Raw genomic sequence first — 8,811 nt, 5'->3', positions numbered from 1 at the left:
AATTATATAGTCTACTATGCTGGGAACGACAAACCGAAAAGGAATGGTGTTGCATTCATCATCAAAAAGAACATTTCAAGATCTATGCTGAAGTACAAGGCTGTCAGTGATGGGATAATATCCATATGCTTACAAGAAAGACCAGTTAATATGACTATTATTCAAATTTACCCATCAACCACTAAGGCTAAAGATGAAGAAACTGAAGACTTTTACCAACTTCTGCAGTCTCAAATTGATCAAACATGCAATCAGAATGCATTGATAATTACTGATGATTGGAATGTGAAAGTTGGAAACAAAGAAGAAAGATTGGTAGTTCGAAAATACGGCTTTGCTGATCGAAATGATGCTGGAGATCGCAGGATAGAATTTTGCAAACCAACGACTTCTCCATTGCAAATACCTTTTTTCAACAACATAAATGGCAACTTTACACATAGACCGCACCGGATGGAACACACAGGAATCAAGTCAACTACATCTGTGGAAAGAGACAACGGAAAAACTCGGTATCATCAGTCAGAACAAGGCCAGGGGACTACTGTGGAACAGATCATTAATTGCTCATACGAACATTCAAGTCGAAGCTGAAGAAAATTAGAAAAAGTCCGTAAGAGCCAAAGTATGACCTTGAGTATATCCCACCTGAATTTAGAGACATCTCAAGAATAGATTTAATGTGTTGAACACTAATGATCGAATATCAGAGAAGCTGTGGAATGATATGAAGGACATCAGATATGAAGAAAGCAAGAGGTCATTTAAAAGACAGGAAAGAAAGAAAAGACCAAATGGATATCAGAAGAGACTCTGGAACTTGCTCTTGAATGTGGAGTAAAAAATGGAAAAATGATGAAGTAACAGAGCTGAACAGAAGATTTCAAGGGGCGGGGGGAGGGGGCGGCGTTCAAGAAAACAAAGTGAAGTATTATAATGAAATGTGCAAAGACCTGGAGTTAGAAAATCAAAAGGGAAGAACAAGCTTGGCATTTCTCAAGCTGAAAGAACTGAAGAAAAAATCCAAACCTTGAGTTGCAATATTGAAGGATTCTATGGGGAAAATATATGATTTAGGAATCATCAAAAGAAGATGGAAGGAATACAGAGTCACTATACCAAAAAGAATTGGTCAACGTTCAACCATGTCAGCAGGTAACGTATGATCAGGAACCAACAGTACTGAAGGAAGCAGTCCAAGCTGCACTGAAGGCTTTGGCGGAAAAACAAGGCTCCTGGAGTTGACGGAATGCCAACTGAGATGTTTCAACAAATGGATGCAGCACCGGAACCACTCGCTCATCTATGCCAAGAAATTTGGAAGACAGCTAACTGGCCTACTGACTGGAAGAGGTCCATATTTATGCCTGTTCCAAAGAAAGGTGATCCAACAGAATGTGGAAATTATTGAACAATATCATTTCTATCACACACAAGTAAAATTTTGCTGAAGATCATTCAAAAGTGGCTGCAACAGTGCATCAACAAGGAACTGCCAGAAATTCAAGACTGTAATCACTGTGATTCATTTCTGTCATCTCATTTTTAGCCATTTGTCTCACTTTTTTCTTGTTTCTTGCCTCTCTTTCTCTTTGGCCCCCTTTTTGGTTGATTGAGACTCTCCCCATCATTCTTTTTTTCCTTCTGCTGGGTTGGAACTTATATACTCAGTTTTTATTCTTTATCGATTACACTAGCAATTTTAACCTGCATTTTTATCCAAACAATGGCCACTGTTAATCAGGGTGTTTATGCTCTTTTCAGACAGTACAATGATCCTAGAATGTTTTAACCTCAATTTTCCCCTGAAGATTGATATGCTACATTATAAAAATATTTAATTTCTTACTTGATTTCTTTTAACTCTACAAGTTAGTCATTACAGTTATCTCTTGTACGGTCAAGTTTGTTTAGATTTATCCATGTATTTCCATTTTCTTTGCTTACCACTCCATCTTGCATTTTAACACTTTTTTTTTTTTTCCTTAGGTCATGTTCCTTTTTAGCTGTGATTTCTACTTTGACCTGTTGGTTATTTAGGGGTATGCTGAGCTAACCAAAAGGTCAGCAGTTCGAATCCGCCAGTCACTTCTTGGAAACCTTATGGGGCAGTTCTACTCTGTCCTATAGGGTCGCTCCGAGTCTGAATCAACGGCAACGGGTTTGGCTTGGATTTAATTACCACGTGTTTGGTTTCTAATTTCTTTTCATTGTGGTTAAAGAACACGCTTTGCAAGATTTCAAGCCTTTTAAATTTATTGAAACTAGTTTTATGTCCTAGCATATGGCCTATCCTGGAGAACATCCTGTGTGTACTTGTGAAGAATATGTTTTCCGCTGCTGTTGGGTAGAATGTTCTGTAGATGTGTGTTAGGTATAGCTACGCTGTTGTTAGGTGCCATCAAGTCATTTCAACTCATAGCGACCCTGTGTACAACAGAACGAAGCACTGTCCAGTCCTGCACCATCCTATAACTACAGTGTTGTTCAAGCCTTTTATTTCCTTGATGATACTTGGTCTAGGTGTTCAAACCATTAATCAAAATGGGTTATTGAAGTCTCCAACTGCTGTTGTTGATTTGTCTATTTCTCTCTTCAATTATGTCATTTTTGTTTCATGTATTTTGGGACTCTGTTGGTATGTGTATAAAAAAAATGTGTATACGTATTTATAATCATATCTTCTTAATAAATTGATATTTCTATAATTATACATAACATATAATTTTGTCTCTAGTACCAATTTTTGTTTTAAAGTCTATTTTGTGTATTCTAGTGTACTCAGCTGCCTTTTGGTTCCTGTTTGCATGGCATATCTTTTTCCCTTCTCTTGTTTGTTTACCTATTTGTGTATTTGAATCTAAATTGTGTCTATTATAGACAGCATATTGGATTATTTTTTACCCATTTTGCCAATCTCTGCCTTTTTATTGGCGTGTTTAAACTGTTTCAATTTAATGTAATTATTGATAATGTAGGATATAGGCCTGCCATTTTGTTATTTGTTTTCTGTCTTATTTGTCACTCCATTCATCCATGATACCCTTCTTTGGGGTTATGTAGGAATTTTCTACAGTAACATTTTAATTCCCATATTGTTTCTTTTACTGTTTTTGAGTTATTTTCTTCATGGCTGCCCTGGGGATTACAGTTCATATCTTAATTTATAACAATGTAGTTCAGATTAATACCAATTTAACTTCAACTTTATACAAAAATGCTCCTCTTCTGTAACTCCATTCCATTCATCTTCTTTGTGCTGCTATCATTTTATAAACTGTGTTTATACATTGCATATCTATTAACACAGATGTAAAATTTTAGTTTTATGCAGTTATCTTTTAAATCAAATGAGAGAAAAATAGAGTTAAAAACAAGTAATACATTTATACTGTCTTTTATATTTACCTATGCAATTACCTAGAAAACCTGGTGGCGTGGTGGTTAAGAGTTTGGCTGCTAACCAAAAGGTCTGCAGCTCGAATCCACCTGGCAGTCCTTGGAAACCCTATGGGGCAGTTCTACTCAGTCCTATAGGGCTGCTACGGGTCTGAATTGACTTGACGTAACAGGTTTTTATGTAGTTACCTTTACCAGTGCTTTTTATTGCTTCATGTGGATTTGAGTTACTCTCTAGAGTCCTTTCATTTCAACCTGAATGACTCCCTTTACTATTCCTTATAGATGAGGTCTTCTAGAAAAAGTTCTTTTTGTGTTTGTTTATCTGAGAATGACTTAATTTCTTTTTTATTTTTGGAGGATTGTTTTGATGGGTATAGAATTCTTGGTTGAGGGTCTTTTTCTTTCAGAGATTTGAGTATGTCATCCCACTGTATTTTGGCTTCCATAGTTTCTGATAAGAAGTCAGCTATTAATCTTATTTTGGATCCCCTGTATATCCCTTGCTTGTCTCTTGCGCTTTCAAGGTTCTCTCTTTGTCTTTCAACAGTATGATTATGATGTTTCTTGGAATGAGTCTCTTTGAGTTTATGGTACTTGTAGGTTGTTGAGCTTCTTGAATGTACAGATTAACATTTTGATTAACTTTGGGAAGTTTTTAACTATTAGTTTTTAACATACTCCTCTAACCCTTTCTACCTTGCCATCCCGTCTAAGACTCCCATTATATATGTGTGTGTGTGTGTGTGTGTGTACTTGATGGTGTCTTACAGAACTCAGAGGCTCTGTTCATTTTTTCTTCATTCTTTTCTTTCTATTCTTCGGACTGGATAATCTCAATTGATCTATCTTCATATTTGCTGATTATTTCTTCTGACTGCTGAAATATACTATTGAGCCCCTCTAGTGAACTTTTTGGAGACCTGATGGTGTAGTGGTTAAGAGCTCAGCTGCTAACCAAAAGGTTGGTATTTTGAATCCACCAGCCTCTCCTTGGAAACTCTAAGGGGCAGTTCTACTCTATTCTATAGGGTCACTATGAGTTGGAACTGACGTGATAGCACCTAACAACAACAGCAGTGAATTTTTTTTTTCTTTTTAAATATGGAACGCTTCACGAATTAGCGTGTCATCCTTGCTCAGGGGCCATGCTAATCTTCTCTGTATCATTCCAATTTTAGTATATGTGCTGCCAAAGCGAGCACAACAGCAGTGAATTTTTGACTACGGTTTTTGTAATTCTCAACTCCAAGATTTCTATTTAATTCTTTTTAAAAAAATATAAGTTTCTATCTCCTAATTGAGACTCTCTATTTTTTTTTATTTGGTGAGATGCTTTTATGTTTTCTTTTTTTCTTTAAATGTGTTTTCTTATGGTACTATTTTGTTGTTGTTGTTAATTTCCATTGTATAAGCTCCAACTCAGAGCAAACTTATGTATAACAGAACAAAATGTTGCCAGGTCCCGTGCCATTTTAATTATCGTTGGTATGTTGGAGTCCATTGTGGCAGATGTGTTTTTAACCCATCTCATTGAAAGTTTCCCTCATTTTTGTTGACCCTCTACTTTACCAAACATAATGTCCTTTTCTAGCAATTGTTCTTTCCTGATGACATGTCCAAAGTAAGCAAGTCAAAGTCTTGCCACCCTTGCTTCTTAGAAACATTCTGGTTGTATTTCTACTAAAAATGATTTGTTTGTTTTTCTGGCAGTTCAAGATATATTCAATATTCTTTGCCAATGCCACAATTCAAATGCCTCAATTATTCTATCTTTATTATTATCCAAAATTTTCACGTATATGAGTTGATTGAAAAGACCATGGCTTGTGTCAGGCATACCTCAGTCACCAAAGTGACATTTTTGCTTTTAGAAAGTTTAGAGGTCTTTTGTAGCAGATTTGCCTGCTGCAATACATCATTTAACTTCTTGATTGCTGCTTCCATGGATGTTGATTGTTGATCCAAATAGAATGAAATAATTGACAACTTCAGTTTCTTCTCCATTTATCCTGATGTTTATCAGTTCAGTTGTGAGAATTTTTGTTTTATTCATGTTCAGGTGCAGTTCATAATGAAGGCTGTAGTGTTTGACCTTCTTCAATAAGCACTTCAAATCATCTTCATTTTGAACAAGCAAAGTTGAGTCATGCACATATTGCAAGTTGTTAATGAGTCTTACTCCAATCTCAATGCCATATTCTTCTTCATATAGCCTGGTTTCTTGGATTATTTGTTCAGCATACTGATTAAGTAAGGTGCATTGAATACTTGATAAATAAAAAATATTTATTACCTAATGAATATTCAATAAGTAAGGAATCTTGAATAAATTAGATATATTGAAAATTACTGGTGATTGGAAACAAAGAAGAAAGATCCTTTGAAAAATATGGCCTCGGTGATAAAGATGATGCTGGAGATTGCATGATAGAATTCTGCAAGACTAACAACTTATTCATCAAAATAATTGACAACTATACACATATACCTTACTGGATGAACTACATGGGAATCAGATAAACTACATCTGTGAAAAGAGACAATTGAGACACTCAATATCATCAGTCAAGACAAATCCATGGGCTTAGTGTGGAATGGTCCATCAGTTGCTCATGTGAAAGTTCAAGTTGAAGCTGAAGAAAATCAAAGGAAGTCCATGAGGGCCAAAGTGCAACTTTGAATTCACGCTGTCTGAATTTAGAGACCATCTCAAGGATAGATTTGATGCACACACTGAACACTAATGACCAAAACTTAAAGAATTGTGGTAAGACATTAAGGACATCATCCAAAAAAAAAAAAAAAACCCAGTGCCGTTGAGTCGATTCTGACTCACAGCGACCCTATAGGACAGAGTAGAACTGCCCCATCGAGTTTCCAAGGAGCACCTGGTGGATTCGAACTGCCGACCCTTTGGTTAGCAGCCATAGCACCTAACCACTATGCCACCAGGGTTTCCTAAGGACACTATACATAAAGAAAAAGAATGATCATTAAAAATACAGAAAATAAGGAAAGGGCAAAGATGGATGTCAGAAAAGATTCTGGAACTTGATCTTAAGTGCAGAGTAGCCAAAATGGAGAGAAGGAATGATGAAGTAAAATAGCTGAACAGAAGATTTCAGAGGGAGCTCAAGAAGACAAAGTAAAGCTTTTGTACTTTGGAGTTATTTAAATTAGCGGATTTGAAGTCTTTGTCTACTATGCCCAATGTCTGGGCTTCATCAAGAACAGTTTCTATTAGCTGCTTATTTCCTGTGTGTGTCTTATTTTTAAAAACCGGAAATCTCAATATAATGTGGCAACCCTGCAAATGTTTTTTTTTTGTAATAACTCTTCATTCCCCCACCTTAGTCCTTGATAAGCACTAATATACTTTTTTCTCAAGGCATTTGCCTACTCCAAATATTTCATGTAATTGGGGTCATGCAATATTTATAAGTATGACTTATTTCATTTGCTGTCATGGACGGATTGAATTATGTCACCCAAAAATGTGTTTATCAACTTGGTTAGGCCATGATTCCTGGAATTGTGTGGTTGTCCTCCATTTTGTGATTGTAAGTTTATGTTGAGAGGATTAGGGTGGGATTGTAACATCACCCTTACTCAGGTCACCTCCCTGATCAAAGGTAAAGGGAGTTGGCCTGCATCACCTTTTGCCTCTCAAGAGATAAAAGGAAAGGGAAGCAAGCAGAGAGTTGGAGACTTCATACCACCAAGAAAGCAGCACTGAGAGCGAAGCATGTCCTTTGGGCCTGGGGTCCCTGCGCCTGAGAAGCTTCTCTACCAGGGGAAGATTGAGGACAAGGACCTTCTTCCAGATCTGATAGAGAAAGAAAGACTTCCCCTGGAGCTGATGCCTTGAATTTGGACTTTTAGCCTACTTTACTGTGAGAAAATAAATTTCTCTTTGTTAAAGCCATCCACTTGTGTCATTTCTGTTACAGCAGCACTAGATGACTAAGAAATTTACTGTAATGTGTTCAAGGTTTATCCACGTGCTCCCTACTTTCTAGTCTTTTGAGTATATATCTAGATGTGGATGCTGGGTCATAAGGTAATTGTATGCTTAACTTTTTGAGGAATGGCCAAACTGTGGCTGCACCATTTTACATTTCCACCAGCAATGGGCAAGGTTTCCAGTTTCTCTGTATCTTTGCAAACACTTTTTATTTTTCATTTTTCTCATAATAACCATTCTAATGGGTGTGAGTGGTATCTCATTGTGGTTTTGATTTGGATTTCTCTAATGGCTAATGATATTGAGCATCTTTTCAGGTGCTTTTTGGCCATGTGTATATCTTCTTTGGAGAAGTGTCTATTCAAGTCCTTAGTCCATGTTTTAATTGAGTTCTTTGCCTTTTTGTTGTTGAGTTGTAGGAGTTCTTTATATATCTTGGACATTAAAGCCTTATCAGTTATACGGTTCCCAAATATTTTCTCCCATTCTGTAGATTGTCTTTTCACTTTCTCGATGATTTCTCTGATGCACAAAAGTTTTTATTTTTGAAGTCCAATTTATCTATTATTTCTTTTGTTACTTGTTGTGTTGGTGTCATATCTAATAACCTATTGCCAAAAACAAGGTCCTGAAGCTTTACCTTTATGTTTTCTTCTAGGAGTTTTATGGTTTTAGTACTTATATTTAGGTTATTGCTCCATTTTGAGTTATTTTTTGTATGTGGCGTGAGGTACGGGTAGCTGGACTCAAGTTTTAACATCTCCTCAAAGGACTGATTTTTCATTCCTTTGAAAAGTTTTGTCATCCTATTAAAAATATGGAGGTTTTTAGACAAAATATTTTTATTAAGAATTTGTTTTACTTTAACGCAGGATATGAATGGGAACAATTTTGAGGAAAAAAATTAGAATTATACCTATGCAGGTTTGTATTTTCAAATTCTCATGCTACTTGTTAAAAGTTTAATTTATACCCAGTTTTGTATTTAATGCATTGTAAAAAAAAAAAAAAAAAACATAGTTTACAATATAAACAGGGTTTAACTTAGACATTTTTATTCTGAATGTTAGCTGGAAGGGAGAGCCTTGCTATTCACAGCTAACTTTTTGATGCTGTAGTTGAAATTCTTATTCCTTGGAGACTTCGACTATATTACTTGTAGATTACTTAATGTGCTTAAAAATTGGAAATCTGGTTTTGTTGGTTTCCCATATTTAACAGATATTTAAAGGCAAATAAAACATTGGATGTTGAAAAATAAATGATATATTAGCCTCAAGTGTTATAAATTTGTAGGTTGCCATAAACTTAGTCATCTTGTCTAAGAGGAAGTGTCAACTAAATCCATGCTTCTCAATCTTTAGTGTGCTTAGGAATCCCCTGGGGATCTTGCTAAAATGCACATTAGGACTCAGCAGGTTTGGGGCAGATTCTTCATTCTTCAC

At 35.9% G+C, this 8,811-nt stretch overlaps 1 non-coding gene across 1 annotated transcript; it reads right to left on the bottom strand.

Annotated features, from left to right (window-relative positions):
• Window positions 1–4,497: 4,497 nt before the first annotated feature.
• On the bottom strand, window positions 4,498–4,604 carry LOC111751145 (U6 spliceosomal RNA). The gene has a single exon (XR_002786232.1). It is a non-coding gene; the product is annotated as a U6 spliceosomal RNA (small nuclear RNA).
• Between the last annotated feature and the right edge of the window lie 4,207 nt (window positions 4,605–8,811).

The sequence above is a fragment of the Loxodonta africana genome, chromosome 24, assembly GCF_030014295.1.
Source record: "Loxodonta africana isolate mLoxAfr1 chromosome 24, mLoxAfr1.hap2, whole genome shotgun sequence".
Classification (NCBI taxonomy): Eukaryota; Metazoa; Chordata; class Mammalia; order Proboscidea; family Elephantidae; genus Loxodonta; species Loxodonta africana.
The sequence above is the reverse complement of the archived record's forward strand: the minus strand, read 5'-3'. Positions and strand labels throughout refer to the sequence as shown.